Genomic DNA, 9,050 nt, shown 5'->3' with positions numbered 1-9,050 from the left:
TAATCAGTGATCGAGCATCATCTCTTCTTATGAACATTTAAACCAAGGGATTGGGAATTTGTTTGTTTTTAGAGAGAATTGGTGAGCCAAGGGATTGGGATCCAATCATATAAGATTGCCAAGCAAAATTCAATGAATGCATTGGTTGAGGAAGGGATAAAAGTTGTTTTGATTCGGAGATCTCAATATCTCCTAACACCCAATGAACTCCCATTTCTGATCTACCACTTTCTCTTTACATTCTGCAATTAAATTCATGCAATCACCCCCATCCCTTTTAATTTCAGCAATTTAGCTTCTCGCTCTTTAATTCATGCAATTTTACATTCCGCAATTCTCATCTAAATCTTGATTCCGCTCAACTAGAACATACTTCTAATCCGAATTGCTCACTCAACCAATCCTTGTGGGATTCGACCTCACTCTATTGTGAGTTTTTACTTGACGATAACCAGTGCACTTGCCGGAAGGAATTTTGCCGATCGTGCAATTTCCTAAATCGTAACATAACAAGTTTATGCACATCAAGTTTATGGCGCCGTTGCCGGGGATTGGTTTTCGATTGACAATTCTCAAATTGGAAGTTAACTAGATTGAGCATTTTTTTTGTTGTTTTGATAATTTAGTTCAAGTTACTTGTTGAATTTCAATTTCTGCACTCTGTTACATGCTTTCTTTCTTTATGCCTTTAAATTCAAGCAACTAACTCACTGACTCACTAACTATTTGAATTAATTCCTCAACTGCTCTAACCATACTCTTCCATTAACCAAGAGTATTTCACTTGTTTGGTGCCTGTGCTGTGTTCTTGTATGACAGGTAGGAGAGGAGAGACATCAACTCCTCCATATACCGAACCAGAGAGGACCCTTCATAGACTTAGAAGGGAAGCAAGAGGGAAGAGAGTACTGAGAGAAGAGGAATCTGAAGGAGAATCTGAGGACAATTTTGAGGAAGCTCTAGATCTCAACATGGATAGAGAAGTTCACAACCATGAGAGAGCTGATGGAAACAATGCCATTCCCGAGAGGAGGGTTCTTAGTTCATATATAAACCCAACCTCTGGGAATTGTGGTAGCAGCATTCAGAAACCACCGATTCAGGCCAACAATTTTGAACTCAAACCACAGCTAATATCACTTGTGGAGGATCATTGTTCATTTGGTGGGAGTGCTAACGAAGATCCAAACCAACATCTCACAAAATTCCTGAGAATTTGCGACACTGTGAAGTCCAATGGAGTCCAGGAAGATACCTATAAACTGCTCTTGTTCCCATTTTCACTTAGGGACAAGGCAGCTAAGTGGCTGGAATCATTCCCAAGGGGGAGCCTAACAACCTGGGATGAGGTGGAAAGCAAGTTTCTGGCACGTTTCTACCCCCCACAAAAGGTCAATAGGCTTCGATCTGAGGTTCAGACTTTTAGACAACAAGATGGTGAAACTCTCTACGAGGCATGGGAGAGATTCAAGGATTTGACAAGGAAATGCCCACCAGACATGTTCCATGACTGGGTGCAATTGCATATTTTCTATGATGGACTTTCTTATGAATCAAGGAAGGCTGTAGACCATTCATCAGGAGGTTCATTGAACAGGAAAAAGACTGTGGAAGAAGCCATTGAAGTGATTGAGACAGTGGCTGAGAATGAGTACTACTATGCTTCAGAGAGACACAACACTAAGGGAATCATGGAGCTGAGCCATGTTGATACAATTTTAGCCCAAAACAAGGTGTTTGCCAAGCAACTAGCAGAGCTCACCAGGAAATTAGAAACAAAGCAAGTGGCTGCAATACACACACAAGATCAAGAGGAAGTAAGCACTGAAGGAGGTGATTGGGAAGAGGCCAACTATGTGGGAAACCAACAAAGGCAATCATATGATCCACATTCCAACACTTACAATCCAGGATGGAAAAACCACCCAAACTTTGGGTGGGGGAACCAACAAACCCAACCACAAAACCACAAACCTTACAACCACAACCAACATAACAATTCCACATACCAAAACTCCAACCAAAGATCATACCAAGCCACACAAAACACTTACTCCCAACCATCATATCATGGCCAAAATAATCAACCTACCCAACCTAATCCGAACCAACAATTTCAAGATCAATTAAACAGGATAGAAGGAATGCTTGCAACCATGAGTCAAGACATAACCGAATTGAAAGCCTTTAAGGAAGAAGTAAATTCTAACCTGCAAAACCAAGGAGCTGCCATCCAGAAGCTAGAAAATCAAATTGTGTATTTGTCTAAGCAAATCCCTGGGCCAAGCGTTTCTCATGCTGCCAAGGCTATTGCAAGGGAAGAATGTAAGGCTATAACCCTCAGAAGTAGAAAGAATCTAAAGGAGATCTCAAAGGAAACCACAGAGGATGAAGCAAAGGAAAATGTGAGAGACAAGGAACAAGGACAATCTTTTACACCGTCTGCAACAAAAGAAAAAGAAAAAGAGGTCCTGAAGCCTTATACACCTAAAGCACCATATCCTCAACGTTTGATGAAAAGTGAAAAGGATGGCCAATTCTCCAGATTCTTGGAGATTTTCAAGAAGCTTCAAATCAACATTCCGTTTGCTGAGGCAATAGAGCAAATGCCACTCTATGCAAAATTCTTAAAGGAATTAATGACCAAGAAGAGAAGCTGGAGAAATGAGGAAACTGTGTTGTTAACTGAAGAATGCAGTGCCATCATTCAGCACAAATTGCCTCAGAAATTGAAGGATCCAGGCAGTTTCCAAATCCCCTGCATCATAGGAGAAGTCATGGTGGAGAAGGCCTTGTGTGACTTAGGGGCCAGTATCAATTTGATGTCTCTAACAATGATGAGAAGAATGAAGATTGAGGAAGCCAAACCAACAAGAATGGCCCTCCAATTGGCAGATCGAACTTTTAAATTCCCTCATGGGATAGTTGAGGATTTGTTGGTGAAAGTGGGAGATTTTATATTTCCTGCTGATTTTGTGGTGTTAGATATGGAGGAAGAAGCCAAAGCTTCAATAATTCTGGGAAGACCCTTCCTGGCTACTGCTGGAGCCATCATAGATGTACAAAAGGGTGAACTCACTCTTAGACTACATGATGAGAAATTGGTGTTTAACGTATTCAAGGCAATGAGCTATCCATCAGAATCACTAAGGGAATGCATGAGGGTGGATGTAGTGGACATTACAGTACAAGAAACCTTTGAGGAAACAACAAAGGAAGTGGCAGAGGAGGAGTTCACCAAGGATATTGAAGTTAGTGACATCAAGGCTGCTGAAACAACCATGCCAAGCATGCCAGAGAGAGTGAAAGAAGAGAAGGAAGCACCAAAACCTGAGCTCAAAGCATTGCCCCCTAATCTCAAGTATGCATACTTGGGTAGTGATGAGAGCCATCCTGTTATCATTAGCTCTGCCCTGAGTCAAGAACAGGAAGAAGAATTGATCAAGGTGCTACAAACTCATCAAGATGCCATTGGATGGACCCTAGCTGATTTGAAGGGGATAAGTTCATCCATATGCATGCATAAAATCTTGTTAGAAGAGGATGCTAGACCCTCCATTCAAGCTCAGAGAAGATTGAATCCCGTCATGAAAGAAGTGGTACAAAAGGAGGTCATGAAGTTATGGCAGGCAGGGGTAATCTACCCCATTTCTGATAGCCCATGGGTTAGTCCCATCCATGTAGTTCCCAAGAAAGGTGGCATAACTGTGGTGCCAAATGAGAGGAACGAACTCATACCCACAAGAACTGTCACTGGGTGGAGGATGTGCATAGACTACAGGAAGCTCAATGAAGCCACCAGAAAAGATCATTTCCCACTCCCATTCATGGATCAGATGCTTGAAAGGCTTGCAGGACATGCTTACTATTGCTTTCTGGATGGATACTCAGGCTATAATCAGATAGTAGTTGATCCTAGAGATTAAGAGAAAACATCATTTGTTTGTCCATATGGAGTTTTTGCTTATAGACGCATGCCCTTTGGATTGTGCAATGCACCTGCCACTTTCCAAAGATGCATGCTGTCCATCTTTTCGGACATGATTGAAAAATTTATTGAGGTTTTCATGGATGATTTTTCTGTGTTTGGAGATTCTTTTCCTAGCTGCCTACACCACCTTGCCTTGGTGCTTAAGAGGTGCCAAGAGACCAACCTAGTATTAAACTGGGAAAAGTGTCATTTCATGGTCACAGAAGGAATAGTCCTTGGCCACAAAATCTCTAATAGAGGCATTGAGGTGGACAGAGCTAAGGTGGAACTCATTGAAAAACTACCTCCACCAAGTAATGTCAAGGCAGTTAGGAGTTTTTTGGGACACGCTGGTTTTTACAGAAGGTTTATTAGAGACTTTTCTAAAATAGCCAAACCTTTGAGTAACTTGCTTGTCTCTGATACACCCTTTGTATTTGATAAAAATTGCATGCTAGCCTATGAACTTTTGAAGCAAAAACTTTCCTCTGCACCTATCATTGCCCCACCTGATTGGAACTTACCTTTTGAACTGATGTGTGATGCATCAGACCTTGCTATTGGGGCAGTGTTAGGACAAAGGAAAGACAATTTGGTACATGTGATTTATTATGCCAGTAAAGTCTTGAATGATAACCAAAGGAATTACACAACCACTGAAAAAGAACTCTTGGCAATAGTCTTTGCATTTGACAAATTTAGATCCTATCTCATTGGATCTAAAGTCATTGTCTTCACTGATCATTCAGCTTTAAAATACTTACTTGCTAAACAAGAATCCAAACCAAGACTTATTAGATGGGTTCTTTTGTTGCAGGAATTTGACATTGAAATCAAAGACAAGAAGGGTGTAGAGAACAAGGTGGCAGACCATTTATCAAGGATACCATGTGAAGAAGGAAGCGCACAAAGCACACATATAAATGAGTGCTTTCCTGATGAACAACTCATGGTAATTCACAAAGCACCCTGGTTTGCAGACATAGCAAACTTCAAGGCCACTGGGAGTTTGCCGTTGGAATTTAACAAGCATCAAAGGAAGAAATTGGTAAATGATGCCAAATACTTCATCTGGGACGAACCATACTTGTTCAAAAAATGTTCGGATGGCATACTCAGAAGATGCATATCAGAGGAAGAAGGAAGGGAAGTATTATGGGACTGCCATGGCTCCACTTATGGAGGACATTTTGCAGGAGAAAGAACAGCAGCTAAGGTGTTGCAGTGTGGTTTTTATTGGCCCACTATCTTCAAAGATGCAAAGGAACTAGTGAAGCACTGCCATGAATGCCAGAAAGCGGGGAACCTGCCAAGAAGAAATGAAATGCCACAACAATTCATTCTGGAACTTGAATTGTTTGATGTATGGGGGATAGATTTCATGGGACCCTTTCCCACCTCATACTCAAATAATTACATTCTTGTAGCAGTAGACTATGTCTCCAAATGGGTTGAAGCAATAGCAACTCCAACCAATGATAATAAGATAGTCATGAACTTCCTCAGAAAACACATTTTTTGCCGTTTTGGGGTTCCAAGAGCAATCATCAGTGATGGAGGAAGCCACTTCTGCAACAAACCATTAGAGGCATTGCTTCTAAAATATGGAGTCAAACACAAGGTAGCCACACCATACCATCCACAGACAAGTGGGCAAGCCGAAATATCTAATAGAGAACTCAAAAGAATCCTGGAAAAGACTGTGGGAACTTCAAGGAAGGACTGGTTTGATTAAGCTAGATGATGCTCTTTGGGCATATAGGACAGCTTTCAAAACACCAATTGGAATGTCTCCTTACCAACTAGTATATGGAAAAGCTTGCCATTTGCCACTGAAGTTGGAGCACAAGGCATTCTGGGCCTTGAAAATCTTGAACTTGGACAGCAAAGCTGCTGGAGAAAGAAGGATGTTGCAAATTCAAGAGTTGGAAGAATTCAGAGCTGAAGCTTATGAGAATGCCAAAATTTACAAAGAAAGAGCAAAGAAGAAGCATGATAGCAACATACCCCCAAGGAAATTTGAAGAAGGACAAAAAGTATTGCTCTACAATTCTAGGCTGAAGCTATTTCCAGGGAAGCTAAAATCAAGGTGGTCTGGACCATTCCTTGTCACCAAGGTCTCCCAATATGGACAAGTAGAAATCATGGAAGAAAAGTCACAACGAACCTTCACTGTGAACGGTCAAAGACTCAAACATTACTTGGGAGATGTGGAGGAGAAGGACAAGGTTAAATATAACCTCAACTGAGGAAGACAACCGTCAAGCTAGTGACGTTAAAGAAGCGCTTGTTGGGAGGCAACCCAACCTGAGGTAATACCCCTTTGCTGTTTCTTTTATTTGTTTCAATAAAAAGGGTGAAGTAGTTTCTGTGCATTGCAAAGAATTAAGTTTGGTGTTTCACACCAAACAATGAATTCGTGGATCAATAATTCAAAGGGGAATGTGTGACTCTAAGTTTGGTGTTCCACCATAAAGATCAACTGAACACAATAACCTTTGAATTATATGAAAGGAACAACCATTCTAAGCAATCACAGGAATGCTTAAATTCCTTAGCAGCAACTTCATTCCAAGGAGAACTCAAGGATTCAAAGAACAGAGAAGTAAGCAGGAGACTAAGTTTGGTGTTCACACACCAACTTAAGACTCAGACACTTGCCCATACATAGTTCAGCTAACCACTCAAGTGCTTGAGAAGCAAGCAACTTCATCACTCTTTGCAGGAAAGGAAACAAGGATCTTAGAAAGAACATGAAGCAACAACTAGGAGAAGAAGGAGAAATCAAATTGTTTCCTGGCAACAAAGAGAAAACAAGGAATTTCACAAGGTGGTGTTGTTCCTTGACAATTCTTTAAAAAGGGCAAACAAAAGCATGATTGTTCTGGTTTAAACTGTAATTGTTGAATCTTTCTGGAATGTGAAGTTTCTAGTATGTTTGTCCGTTTACTGCTTTGAATAAAGTGAATGCCTAGATGTTTGGATATAACTTCACCTTCTTAAACAAATGCTTGCCATGCTTGTTCTGTTTCCAAAAATAAAAGAAAAGTTTGAACAAAAGTAACTTGGCTCAATTAGTGACAAATCAAGTAGAATTAAGTGGTGGTATGCATGCTTGATTGTTTAGTCAGATCACTGGAAATAGAATGAAGAATTATCATTTTTTGTGTAGAAATTGAAAACTGTCTATGGATCTTGATGAATAAATGTCTTTGGCTATGAAAAAGAAAGAAAAAGAAGAAGAAAAAGCCACTGAAAAAGGGCAACCAAAAAGCAAAAAAATTGAGAAAATAAGCTAGGCACCAATGGTTTGAACTTCTGAGACAAATGCCTGTGGTGTTTATGTATTAAGGATATGCTTGGATGAATAGGTTCTGAGGAGTGTTTCAACACTTGGTAACTTGGGTTAACTAACCCGGGATTATCAACCAAAAGTCCATTATCAAGAGCAACCTAAATACAAAACATTTAGTCACACAAAGAGGTGCTGGGCACCAATGTCTCAAGAAGAAATGTGAACTAAAATGCCTGTAGTGGATATGTGTAGTGCACTGATAAGAAAAAGAAAATGCCAAAGGCTTGTGCAACACATGACACTAAGCAAACAAGGAGCAAAGGAGCTCTAAGAAAAAGAAAAGAAAAACAAAGAAGAGAAAAGTGCCAAGGACATAAGAATAACAAGAGGCCATAGCAGTGTTTGATGGATGCAATGAAAAAGTGATAATCTTACCTGATAAGAATGAAAAAGTGATGCTGCAACTTTCTGCATAAAACCCTTCTGATGAACTTCAAATGCTTGCTAATATAGCCAATGTAATTGCTTTCTGTTTCATACTTTCTTCTCAAATAACTCAGGACTTGCTTAGGGACAAGCAAGTATTAAGTTTGGTGTTGTGATGCCAAGGCATCTTAGGCTAGTTTCACTAGCATTTTTCTGTTAGTTTTAGTTGTTTTATGCATTTTCTTGAGCTTAAAGGAACCAAGAATGGTTAAATGAATAACAAAGCAATGAATCATCCAAACAGTATGATTTTGATGCAAATTCCATGAGTTTTTAGTTATATTACTTGAATGCTATGAATGGAAGATTTCTCATGAAATTTTGCAAGACTTTGATGCAATTGTTTGGATGATTTCAGGGAAGAAGAGGCTAGGCAAGGAAGCAACAAAATCAATAAAGGAAGCTTGAATATCACATGTGGAGTTTAAGTTCCAGTTTAAGTTTAAACTGGAGCTTAAACGCCAGAATCATGAAGGCCAAGAAATGCTGGAACTGGCGTTTAACCTCCAGTTTAACCTTAAACTGGAAGTTAAACGCCAGAATGAGAATTTCACCAAGGGAGCATTTCCACGTTTAAGCTCCAGTTTAACCTTAAACTGGAGCTTAAACGTGTTCGACACAAATTCTCACCAAAGAAGCATTTCCACGTTTAACCTCCAGTTTAACCTTAAACTGGAGGTTAAACGCCAGAAGTAAGAAAGGCACCAGGAGCATTCCACGTTTAAGCTCCAGTTTAACCTTAAACTGGAGCTTAAACGTGTTCGACTATTTCTCTCCTCCAGGGTTGCTTTCTCATTTCCACGTTTAAGCTTCAGTTTAACCTTAAACTGAAGCTTAAACGTGTTCGACCCAATTGCTCCTCCAAGGTTGCTTCCTTCATTTCCACGTTTAAGCTTCAGTTTAACCTTAAACTGAAGCTTAAACGTGTTCGACATTTCACACTCCTGGGTTGCTTTCTTCCATTTCCACGTTTAAGTTTCAGTTTAACCTTAAACTGAAACTTAAACTGAAACTTAAACGCCACTTTTTGAAAGGGGTTTCTGGGCCAAATATATTGAAGTTTAAGTTAGCATTTGAGCACAAACATTAACTTAAACGTATTATGGTATGAAACCCAATTGAATATCATGGTTTATGGGATTGGGCCTGAAGAATTGATGAGTCTGGAGCTTTAATTTGTTGAGTCTTGTGTCATTACTTGTTTATCACTAAGTTTGCTCAATGAATGTTACAGAATTGGACCACAGCCTCATCAGAATTATGGACCATAAACCCAAAGCAAAAGGAATTCAGGGAAAG

At 39.9% G+C, this 9,050-nt stretch overlaps 1 non-coding gene across 1 annotated transcript; it reads right to left on the bottom strand.

Moving 5' to 3' along the window:
* Positions 1 to 1,397: 1,397 nt before the first annotated feature.
* LOC112773941 (small nucleolar RNA R71) lies at positions 1,398 to 1,501 on the bottom strand. The gene has a single exon (XR_003188460.1). It is a non-coding gene; the product is annotated as a small nucleolar RNA R71 (small nucleolar RNA).
* Between the last annotated feature and the right edge of the window lie 7,549 nt (positions 1,502 to 9,050).

This window comes from Arachis hypogaea, chromosome 18 (assembly GCF_003086295.3).
Source record: "Arachis hypogaea cultivar Tifrunner chromosome 18, arahy.Tifrunner.gnm2.J5K5, whole genome shotgun sequence".
Taxonomy (NCBI): domain Eukaryota; kingdom Viridiplantae; phylum Streptophyta; class Magnoliopsida; order Fabales; family Fabaceae; genus Arachis; species Arachis hypogaea.
This window is presented reverse-complemented; position numbering and strand designations above follow the sequence as displayed.